This window comes from Schistocerca serialis, unplaced genomic scaffold (assembly GCF_023864345.2).
Source record: "Schistocerca serialis cubense isolate TAMUIC-IGC-003099 unplaced genomic scaffold, iqSchSeri2.2 HiC_scaffold_1363, whole genome shotgun sequence".
In the NCBI taxonomy this organism is placed as follows: domain Eukaryota; kingdom Metazoa; phylum Arthropoda; class Insecta; order Orthoptera; family Acrididae; genus Schistocerca; species Schistocerca serialis.
The window spans coordinates 9,838,781-9,851,950 of NW_026047584.1; positions in this window are offsets into that span (position 1 = coordinate 9,838,781).

Consider the following 13,170-nt stretch of genomic DNA (forward strand, 5'->3'; position numbering starts at 1 on the left):
TAGACTCACAGGAGAACGACCATATGGTGCCGGAGGCAGCGTCAGACCATTGGAGACAAGTCGGCTGGAGGCCTTTGTATTGAATCTCGACGCAATTTGAGTGTTCCATCGTCATTAGGATGCGCTAAACTTTACAATTAACTATCAGTTCCGCGTCGGATTTGAAAATCCCGACTCACAGGAGACGAACCACATGGAGCCCGAGGCAGTAATATCCCCTTGTAGACAAGTCGGCTGGAGGTCGATGTTTTGACTCTCGACGCAATTTGAGTGTTCCATCGTCATTAGGAGGCGCTGAACGTTACAATTAACTATCATTTTTGCGTCGGATTCGAAAATCTAGACTCACAGGAGACGGACCATATGGTGCCCGAGGCAGCAATATCCCCTTGGAGGTAAGTCGGCTGGTGGCCGATGTATTGAATCTCGACGCAATTTGAGTGTTCCATCGTCATTAGGAGGCCCTGAAGGCTACAATTAACTATCAGTTGTGCGTCGGATTTGAAAAACTAGACTCACAGGAGACGGACCATATGGCGCCCGATACAGCAATATCCCGTTACATACAAGTCGGCTGGAGGACGATATATTGAATCTCGATGCAATTTGAGTGTTCCATCGTCATTAGGAGGCCCTGAACTTACAATTAACAATCAGTTTTGCGATGGATTAGTAAATCTAGACTCAGAGGAGAACGACCATATGGTGCCCGAGGCAGCAATAGCCCCTTGGAGACAAGTCGGCTGGAGGCCGATGTATTGAATCTCGACGCAATTTGAATGTTCCATCGTCATTAGGTGGCCCTGAACGTTACAATTAACTATCGGTTTTACGTCGGATTCGAAAATCTAGACTCACAGGAGAACGACCATAAGGTGCCGAGGCAGCAATAGACCCTTGGAGACAAGTCGGCTGAAGGACGATGTATTGAATCTCGACGCAATTTGAGTGTTCCATCGTCATTAGGATGCGCTAAACTTTACAATTAACTATCAGTTCCGCGTCGGATTTGAAAATCCCGACTCACAGGAGACGGACCACATGGAGCCCGAGGCAGTAATATCCCCTTGTAGACAAGTCGGCTGGAGGTCGATGTATTGACTCTCGACGCAATTTGAGTGTTCCATCGTCATTAGGAGGCGCTGAACGTTACAATTAACTATCATTTTTGCGTCGGATTCGAAAATCTAGACTCACAGGAGACGGACCATATGGTGCGCGAGGCAGCATTATCCCCTTGGAGACCAGTCCGCTGGAGGCCTATGTATTGAATCTCGACGCAATTTGAGTGTTCCGTCGTCATTAGGAGGCCCTGAACGTTACAATTAACTATCAGTTTTGCGTCGGATTAAAAATCTTGACTTACTGGGGGCGGACCATCAGGTGCGCGAGGCGGCATTATCCCCTTGGAGACCAGTCCGCTGGAGGACGATGTATTGAATCGCGACGCAATTTGAGTGTTCCATCGTCATTAGGAGGCCCTGAACGTTACAATTAACTATCAGTTTTGCGTCGGATTAGAAAATCTAGACTCACAGGAGAACGACCATAAGGTGCTCGAGGCTGCAATGGACCCTTTCTAGACAAGTCGGCTGAAGGAAGATGTATTGAATCTCGACGCAATTTGAGTGTTCCATCGTCTTTAGGAGGCCCTGAACGTTGCAATTAACTATCAGTTCTGCGTCGGATTCGAAAATCTAGACTCACAGGAGAACGACCATAAGGTTCCCGAGGCAGCATTAGACCCTTGGAGACAAGTCGGCTGAAGGACGATGTATTGAATCTCGACGGTATTAGAGTGTTCCATCGTCATTAGGAGGCCCTGAGCGTTACAATTAACTATCATTTTAGCGTCGGATTCGAAAATCTAGACTCACAGGAGAAGGTTCATACGGTGCCCGAGACAGCAATATCCCCTTGGAGACAAGTCGGCTGAATGCCGATGTACTGAATCTCGAAACAATTAGAGTGTTCCATCGTCATTAGGTGGCCCTGAACGTTACAATTAACTATCAGCTTTGCGTCGGATTCGAAAATATAGACTCACAGGGGAACGACCATATGGTGCCCGAGGCAGCAATAGACACTTGGAGACTAGTCGGCTGGAGGACGATGGATGGATTGTCACGCAATTTTAGTGTTCCATCGTCATTAGGAGGCCCTGAATATTACAATTAACTGTCGGTTTTTCGTCGGATTCGAAAATCTAGACTCACTGGAGACTGACCATAAGGTGCCCGAGGCAGCAATATCCCCTTGGACACCAGTCCGCTGGAGGACGATGTATTGAACCGCGACGCAATTTGAATGTTCCATCGTCATTAGGAGGCACTGTATGTTACAATTAAATATCAGTTTCGCGTCAGATTCGAAATTCACGACTCACAGGAGACGGACCACATAGAGCCCGATGCAGCAATATCCCCTTGTAGACAAGTCGGCTGGAGGTCGATGTATAGACACTCGATGCAATTTGAGTGTTCCATCGTCATTAGGAGGCGCTGAACGTTACAATTAACTATCATTTTAGCGTCGGATTCGAAAATCTACTCACAGGAGAAGGATCACATGGTGCCCGAGACAGCAATATCCCCTGGATACAAGTCGGCCGGAGGACGATATATTGAATCTCGACGCAATTATAGTGTTCCATCGTCATTATTAGGCCCTGAACGTTACAATTAATAATCAGTTTTGCGTCGGATTAAAAAATCTAGACTCACAGGAGAACGACCATATATTGCCCGAGGCAGCGATACACCCTTGGAGACAAGTCGGCTGGAGGACGATGTATTGGATCGCGACGCAATTTGAGTGTTCCATCGTAACTTGGAGGTCCTGAACTTACAATTAACAATCAGTTTTGCGTCGGATTAGTAAATCTAGACTCACAGGAGAACGACCATATGGTGCCGGAGGCAGCGTCAGACCATTGGAGACAAGTCGGCTGGAGGCCTTTGTATTGAATCTCGACGCAATTTGAGTGTTCCATCGTCATTAGGATGCGCTAAACTTTACAATTAACTATCAGTTCCGCGTCGGATTTGAAAATCCCGACTCACAGGAGACGAACCACATGGAGCCCGAGGCAGTAATATCCCCTTGTAGACAAGTCGGCTGGAGGTCGATGTTTTGACTCTCGACGCAATTTGAGTGTTCCATCGTCATTAGGAGGCGCTGAACGTTACAATTAACTATCATTTTTGCGTCGGATTCGAAAATCTAGACTCACAGGAGACGGACCATATGGTGCCCGAGGCAGCAATATCCCCTTGGAGGTAAGTCGGCTGGTGGCCGATGTATTGAATCTCGACGCAATTTGAGTGTTCCATCGTCATTAGGAGGCCCTGAAGGCTACAATTAACTATCAGTTGTGCGTCGGATTTGAAAAACTAGACTCAGAGGAGACGGACCATATGGCGCCCGATACAGCAATATCCCGTTACATACAAGTCGGCTGGAGGACGATATATTGAATCTCGATGCAATTTGAGTGTTCCATCGTCATTAGGAGGCCCTGAACTTACAATTAACAATCAGTTTTGCGATGGATTAGTAAATCTAGACTCAGAGGAGAACGACCATATGGTGCCCGAGGCAGCAATAGCCCCTTGGAGACAAGTCGGCTAGAGGCCGATGTATTGAATCTCGACGCAATTTGAATGTTCCATCGTCATTAGGTGGCCCTGAACGTTACAATTAACTATCGGTTTTACGTCGGATTCGAAAATCTAGACTCACAGGAGAACGACCATAAGGTGCCGAGGCAGCAATAGACCCTTGGAGACAAGTCGGCTGAAGGACGATGTATTGAATCTCGACGCAATTTGAGTGTTCCATCGTCATTAGTCAATCAGTTTTGCGTCGGATTAGAAAATCTAGACTCACAGGAGAACGACCGTAAGGTGCTCGAAGCTGCAATAGACCCTTTCTAGACAAGTCGGCTGAAGGACGTTGTATTGAATCTCGACGCAATTTGAGTATTCCATCCTCATTAGGAGGCCCTGAACGTTACAATTAACTATCATTTTAGCGTCGGATTCGAAAATCTACTCACAGGAGAAGGATCACTTGGTGCCCGAGACAGCAATATCCCCTGGATACAAGTCGGCCGGAGGACGATATATTGAATCTCGACGCAATTATAGTGTTCCATCGTCATTATTAGGCCCTGAACATTACAATTATTAATCAGTTTTGCGTCGGATTAAAAAATCTAGACTCACAGGAGAACGACCATATATTGCCCGAGGCAGCGATAGACCCTTGGAGACAAGTCGGCTGGAGGCCTTTGTATTGAATCTCGACGCAATTTGAGTGTTCCATCGTCATTAGGATGCGCTAAACTTTACAATTAACTATCAGTTCCGCGTCGGATTTGAAAATCCCGACTCACAGGAGACGAACCTCATGGAGCCCGAGGCAGTAATATCCCCTTGTAGACAAGTCGGCTGGAGGTCGATGTATTGACTCTCGACGCAATTTGAGTGTTCCATCGTCATTAGGAGGCGCTGAACGTTACAATTAACTATCATTTTTTGCGTCGGATTCGAAAATCTAGACTCACAGGAGACGGACCATATGGTGCCCGAGGCAGCAATATCCGCTTGGAGGTAAGTCGGCTGAATGCCGATGTACTGAATCTCGACACAATTTGAGTGTTCCATCGTCATGAGGTGGCCCTGAACGTTACAATTAACTATCAGTTTTGCGTCGGGTTCGAAAATCTAGACTTACTGGAGGCGGACCATCAGGTGCGCGAGGCAGCATTATCCCCTTGGAGACCAGTCCGCTGGAGGCCTACGCATTGAATCTCGACGCAATTTGAGTGTTCCATCGTCATTAGGAGGCCCTGAACGTTACAATTAACTATCATTTTAGCGTCGGATTCGAAAATCTAGACTCACAGGAGAAGGTTCATACGGTGCCCGAGACAGCAATATCCCCTTGGAGACAAGTCGGCTGAATGCCGATGTACTGAATCTCGAAACAATTTGAGTGTTCCATCGTCATTAGGTGGCCCTGAACGTTACAATTAACTATCAGTTTTGCGTCGGGTTCGAAAATATAGACTCACAGGGGAACGACCATATGGTGCCCGAGGCAGCAATAGACACTTGGAGACTAGTCGGCTGGAGGACGATGGATGGATTGTCACGCAATTTTAGTGTTCCATCGTCATTAGGAGGCCCTGAATATTACAATTAACTGTCGGTTTTTCGTCGGATTCGAAAATCTAGACTCACTGAAGACTGACCATAAGGTGCCCGAGGCAGCAAAATCCCCTTGGACACCAGTCCGCTGGAGGACGATGTATTGAATCGCGACGCAATTTGAAAGTTCCATCGTCATTAGGAGGCCCTGAATGTTACAATTAAATATCAGTTTCGCGTCAGATTCGAAAATCCCGACTCACAGGAGACGGACCACATAGAGCCCGATGCAGCAATATCCCCTTGTAGACAAGTCGGCTGGAGTTGTATAGACACTCGATGCAATTTGAGTGTTCCATCGTCATTAGGAGGCGCTGAACGTTACAATTAACTATCATTTTAGCGTCGGATTCGAAAATCTACTCACAGGAGAAGGATCACATGGTGCCCGAGACAGCAATATCTCTGGATACTAGTCGGCCGGAGGACGATATATTGAATCTCGACGCAATTATAGTGTTCCATCGTCATTATTAGGCCCTGAACGTTACAATTAATAATCAGTTTTGCGTCGGATTAGTAAATCTAGACTCACAGGAGAACGACCATATGGTGCCGGAGGCAGCGTCAGACCATTGGAGACAAGTCGGCTGGAGGCCTTTGTATTGAATCTCGACGCAATTTGAGTGTTCCATCGTCATTAGGAGGCGCTGAACGTTACAATTAACTATCATTTTTGCGTCGGATTCGAAAATCTAGACTCACAGGAGACGGACCATATGGTGCCCGAGGCAGCAATATCCCCTTGGAGGTAAGTCGGCTGGTGGCCGATGTATTGAATCTCGACGCAATTTGAGTGTTCCATCGTCATTAGGAGGCCCTGAAGGCTACAATTAACTATCAGTTGTGCGTCGGATTTGAAAAAGTAGACTCACAGGAGACGGACCATATGGTGCCCGAGACAGCAATTTCCCGTTATATACAAGTCGGCTGGAGGTTGATATATTGAATCTCGATGCAATTTGAGTGTTCCATCGTCATTAGGAGGCCCTGAACTTACAATTAACAATCAGTTTTGCGTCGGATTAGTAAATCTAGACTCAGAGGAGAACGACCATATGGTGCCCGAGGCAGCAATAGACCCTTGGGTACAAGTCGGCTGGAGGCCGATGTATTGAATCTCGACGCAATTTGAATGTTCCACCGTCATTAGGTGGCCCTGGACGTTACAATTAACTATCAGTTTTGCGTCGGGTTCGAAAATCTAGACTCACAGGAGAACGATCATAAGGTGCCCGAGGCAGCAAAAGACCCTTAAAGTCAAGTCGGCAGAAAAACGATGTATTGGATCGCGACGCAATTTGAGTGTTCCATCGTCATTAGAAGGCCCTTAACGTTACAATTAACTATCAGTTTTGCGTCGGATTCAAAAATCTTGCCTTACTGGAGGCGGACCATCAGGTGCACGAGGCAGCATTATCCCCTTGGAGACCAGTCCGCTGGAGGACGATGTATTGAATCGCGACGCAATTTGAGTGTTCCATCCTCATTAGGAGGCCCTGAACGTTACAATTAACTATCATTTTAGCGTCGGATTCGAAAATCTACTCACAGGAGAAGGATCACTTGGTGCCCGAGACAGCAATATCCCCTGGATACAAGTCGGCCGGAGGACGATATATTGAATCTCGACGCAATTATAGTGTTCCATCGTCATTATTAGGCCCTGAACATTACAATTATTAATCAGTTTTGCGTCGGATTAAAAAATCTAGACTCACAGGAGAACGACCATATATTGCCCGAGGCAGCGATAGACCCTTGGAGACAAGTCGGCTGGAGGCCTTTGTATTGAATCTCGACGCAATTTGAGTGTTCCATCGTCATTAGGATGCGCTAAACTTTACAATTAACTATCAGTTCCGCGTCGGATTTGAAAATCCCGACTCACAGGAGACGAACCTCATGGAGCCCGAGGCAGTAATATCCCCTTGTAGACAAGTCGGCTGGAGGTCGATGTATTGACTCTCGACGCAATTTGAGTGTTCCATCGTCATTAGGAGGCGCTGAACGTTACAATTAACTATCATTTTTTGCGTCGGATTCGAAAATCTAGACTCACAGGAGACGGACCATATGGTGCCCGAGGCAGCAATATCCGCTTGGAGGTAAGTCGGCCGAATGCCGATGTACTGAATCTCGACACAATTTGAGTGTTCCATCGTCATGAGGTGGCCCTGAACGTTACAATTAACTATCAGTTTTGCGTCGGGTTCGAAAATCTAGACTTACTGGAGGCGGACCATCAGGTGCGCGAGGCAGCATTATCCCCTTGGAGACCAGTCCGCTGGAGGCCTACGCATTGAATCTCGACGCAATTTGAGTGTTCCATCGTCATTAGGAGGCCCTGAACGTTACAATTAACTATCAGTTTTGCGTCGGATTCAAAAATCTTGACTTACTGGAGGCGGACCATCAGGTGCGCGAGGCGGCATTATCCCCTTGGAGACCAGTCCGCTGCAGGACGATGTATTGAATCGCGACGCAATTTGAGTGTTCCATCGTCATTAGGAGGCCCTGAACGTTACAATTAACTATCAGTTTTGCGTCGGATTAGAAAATCTAGACTCGCAGGAGAACGACCATAAGATGCTCGAGGCTGCAATGGACCCTTTCTAGACAAGTCGGCTGAAGGAAGATGTATTGAATCTCGACGCAATTTGAGTGTTCCATCGTCTTTAGGAGGCCCTGAACGTTGCAATTAACTATCAGTTCTGCGTCGGATTCGAAAATCTAGACTCACAGGAGAACGACCATAAGGTTCCCGAGGCAGCATTAGACACTTGGAGACAAGTCGGCTGAAGGACGATGTATTGAATCTCGACGGTATTTGAGTGTTCCCTCGTCATTAGGAGGCCCTGAGCGTTACAATTAACTATCATTTTAGCGTCGGATTCGAAAATCTAGACTCACAGGAGAAGGTTCATACGGTGCCCGAGACAGCAATATCCCCTTGGAGACAAGTCGGCTGAATGCCGATGTACTGAATCTCGAAACAATTTGAGTGTTCCATCGTCATTAGGTGGCCCTGAACGTTACAATTAACTATCAGTTTTGCGTCGGGTTCGAAAATATAGACTCACAGGGGAACGACCATATGGTGCCCGAGGCAGCAATAGACACTTGGAGACTAGTCGGCTGGAGGACGATGGATGGATTGTCACGCAATTTTAGTGTTCCATCGTCATTAGGAGGCCCTGAATATTACAATTAACTGTCGGTTTTTCGTCGGATTCGAAAATCTAGACTCACTGGAGACTGACCATAAGGTGCCCGAGGCAGCAAAATCCCCTTGGACACCAGTCCGCTGGAGGACGATTGAATCGCGACGCAATTTGAAAGTTCCATCGTCATTAGGAGGCCCTGAATGTTACAATTAAATATCAGTTTCGCGTCAGATTCGAAAATCCCGACTCACAGGAGACGGACCACATAGAGCCCGATGCAGCAATATCCCCTTGTAGACAAGTCGGCTGGAGTTGTATAGACACTCGATGCAATTTGAGTGTTCCATCGTCATTAGGAGGCGCTGAACGTTACAATTAACTATCATTTTAGCGTCGGATTCGAAAATCTACTCACAGGAGAAGGATCACATGGTGCCCGAGACAGCAATATCTCTGGATACTAGTCGGCCGGAGGACGATATATTGAATCTCGACGCAATTATAGTGTTCCATCGTCATTATTAGGCCCTGAACGTTACAATTAATAATCAGTTTTGCGTCGGATTAGTAAATCTAGACTCACAGGAGAACGACCATATGGTGCCGGAGGCAGCGTCAGACCATTGGAGACAAGTCGGCTGGAGGCCTTTGTATTGAATCTCGACGCAATTTGAGTGTTCCATCGTCATTAGGAGGCGCTGAACGTTACAATTAACTATCATTTTTGCGTCGGATTCGAAAATCTAGACTCACAGGAGACGGACCATATGGTGCCCGAGGCAGCAATATCCCCTTGGAGGTAAGTCGGCTGGTGGCCGATGTATTGAATCTCGACGCAATTTGAGTGTTCCATCGTCATTAGGAGGCCCTGAAGGCTACAATTAACTATCAGTTGTGCGTCGGATTTGAAAAAGTAGACTCACAGGAGACGGACCATATGGTGCCCGAGTCAGCAATTTCCCGTTATATACAAGTCGGCTGGAGGACGATATATTGAATCTCGATGCAATTTGAGTGTTCCATCGTCATTAGGAGGCCCTGAACTTACAATTAACAATCAGTTTTGCGTCGGATTAGTAAATCTAGACTCAGAGGAGAACGACCATATGGTGCCCGAGGCAGCAATAGACCCTTGGGTACAAGTCGGCTGGAGGCCGATGTATTGAATCTCGACGCAATTTGAATGTTCCACCGTCATTAGGTGGCCCTGGACGTTACAATTAACTATCAGTTTTGCGTCGGGTTCGAAAATCTAGACTCACAGGAGAACGATCATAAGGTGCCCGAGGCAGCAAAAGACCCTTAAAGTCAAGTCGGCAGAAAAACGATGTATTGGATCGCGACGCAATTTGAGTGTTCCATCGTCATTAGAAGGCCCTGAACGTTACAATTAACTATCAGTTTTGCGTCGGATTCAAAAATCGTGCCTTACTGGAGGCGGACCATCAGGTGCACGAGGCAGCATTATCCCCTTGGAGACCAGTCCGCTGGAGGACGATGTATTGAATCGCGACGCAATTTGAGTGTTCCATCGTCATTAGGAGGCCCTGAACGTTACAATTAACTATCATTTTAGCGTCGGATTCGAAAATCTACTCACAGGAGAGGGATCACTTGGTGCCCGAGACAGCAATATCCCCTGGATACAAGTCGGCCGGAGGACGATATATTGAATCTCGACGCAATTATAGTGTTCCACCGTCATTATTAGGCCCTGAACATTACAATTATTAATCAGTTTTGCGTCGGATTAAAAAATCTAGACTCACAGGAGAACGATCATATATTGCCCGAGGCAGCGATACACCCTTGGAGACAAGTCGGCTGGAGGACTATGTATTGGATCGCGACGCAATTTGAGTGTTCCATCGTAACTAGGAGGTCCTGAACTTACAATTAACAATCAGTTTTGCGTCGGATTAGTAAATCTAGACTCACAGGAGAACGACCATATGGTGCCGGAGGCAGCGTCAGACCATTGGAGACAAGTCGGCTGGAGGCCTTTGTATTGAATCTCGACGCAATTTGAGTGTTCCATCGTCATTAGGATGCGCTAAACTTTACAATTAACTATCAGTTCCGCGTCGGATTAGAAAATCCCGACTCACAGTAGACGAACCACATGGAGCCCGAGGCAGTAATATCCCCTTGTAGACAAGTCGGCTGGAGGTCGATGTTTTGACTCTCGACGCAATTTGAGTGTTCCATCGTCATTAGGAGACGCTGAACGTTACAATTAACTATCATTTTTGCGTCGGATTCGAAAATCTAGACTCACAGGAGACGGACCATATGGTGCCCGAGGCAGCAATATCCCCTTGGAGGTAAGTCGGCTGGTGGCCGATGTATTGAATCTCCACGCAATTTGAGTGTTCCATCGTCATTAGGAGGCCCTGAAGGCTACAATTAACTATCAGTTGTGCGTCGGATTTGAAAAACTAGACTCACAGGAGACGGACCATATGGTGCCCGATACAGCAATATCCCGTTATATACAAGTCGGCTGGAGGACGATATATTGAATCTCGATGCAATTTGAGTGTTCCATCGTCATTAGGAGGCCCTGAACTTACAATTAACAATCAGTTTTGCGTCGGATTAGAAAATCTAGACTCACAAGAGAACGACCATAAGGTGCTCGATGCTGCAATAGACCCTTTCTAGACAAGTCGGCTGAAGGACGATGTATTGAATCTCGACGCAATTTGAGTGTTCCATCGTCATTAGGAGGCCCTGAACGTTACAATTAACTATCATTTTAGCGTCGGATTCGAAAATCTACTCACAGGAGAAGGATCACTTGGTGCCCGAGACAGCAATATCCCCTGGATACAAGTCGGCCGGAGGACGATATATTGAATCTCGACGCTATTATAGTGTTCCATCGTCATTATTAGGCCCTGAACATTACAATTATTAATCAGTTATGCGTCGGATTAAAAAATCTAGACTCACAGGAGAACGACCATATATTGCCAGAGGCAGCGATAGACCCTTGGAGACAAGTCGGCTGGAGGCCTTTGTATTGAATCTCGACGCAATTTGAGTGTTCCATCGTCATTAGGATGCGCCAAACTTTACAATTAACTATCAGTTCCGCGTCGGATTTGAAAATCCCGACTCACAGGAGACGAACCACATGGAGCCCGAGGCAGTAATATCCCCTTGTAGACAAGTCGGCTGGAGGTCGATGTATTGACTCTCGACGCAATTTGAGTGTTCCATCGTCATTAGGAGGCGCTCAACGTTACAATTAACTATCATTTTTGCGTCGGATTCGAAAATCTAGACTCACAGGAGACGGACCATATGGTGCCCGAGGCAGCAATATCCCCTTGGAGGTTAGTCGGCTGAATGCCGATGTACTGAATCTCGACACAATTTGAGTGTTCCATCGTCATTAGGTGGCCCTGAACGTTACAATTAACTATCAGTTTTGCGTCGGGTTCGAAAATCTAGACTTACTGGAGGCGGACCATCAGGTGCGCGAGGCAGCATTATCCCCTTGGAGACCAGTCCGCTGGAGGCCTATGTATTGAATCTCGACGCAATTTGAGTGTTCCATCGTCATTAGGAGGCCCTGAACGTTACAATTAACTATCAGTTTTGCGTCGGATTCAAAAATCTTGACTTACTGGAGGCGGACCATCAGTTGCGCGAGGCGGCATTATCCCCTTGGAGACCAGTCCGCTCGAGGACGATGTATTGAATCGCGACGCAATTTGAGTGTTCCATCGTCATTAGGAGGCCCTGAACGTTACAATTAACTAACAGTTTTGCGTCGGATTAGAAAATCTAGACTCACAAGAGAACGACCATAAGGTGCTCGAGGCTGCAATGGACCCTTTCTAGACAAGTCGGCTGAAGGAAGATGTATTGAATCTCGACGCAATTTGATTGTTCCATCGTCTTTAGGAGGCCCTGAACGTTGCAATTAACTATCAGTTCTGCGTCGGATTCGAAAATCTAGACTCACAGGAGAACGACCATAAGGTTCCCGAGGCAGCATTAGACCCTTGGAGACAAGTCGTCTGAAGGACGATGTATTGAATCTCGACGGTATTTGAGTGTTCCATCGTCATTAGGAGGCCCTGAGCGTTACAATTAACTATCATTTTAGCGTCGGATTCGAAAATCTAGACTCACAGGAGAAGGTTCATACGGTGCCCGAGACAGCAATATCCCCTTGGAGACAAGTCGGCTGAATGCCGATGTACTGAATCTCGAAACAATTTGAGTGTTCCATCGTCATTAGGTGGCCCTGAACGTTACAATTAACTATCAGTTTTGCGTCGGGTTCGAAAATATAGACTCACAGGGGAACGACCATATGGTGCCCGAGGCAGCAATAGACACTTGGAGACTAGTCGGCTGGAGGACGATGGATGGATTGTCACGCAATTTTAGTGTTCCATCGTCATTAGGAGGCCCTGAATATTACAATTAACTGTCGGTTTTTCGTCGGATTCGAAATTCTAGACTCACTGGAGACTGACCATAAGGTGCCCGAGGCAGCAATATCCCCTTGGACACCAGTCCGCTGGAGGACGATGTATTGAATCGCGACGCAATTTGAATGTTCCATCGTCATTAGGAGGCCCTGAATGTTACAATTAAATATCAGTTTCGCGTCAGATTCGAAAATCCCGACTCACAGGAGACGGACCACATAGAGCCCGATGCAGCAATATCCCCTTGTAGACAAGTCGGCTGGAGGTCGATGTATAGACACTCGATGCAATTTGAGTGTTCCATCGTCATTAGGAGGCGCTGAACGTTACAATTAACTA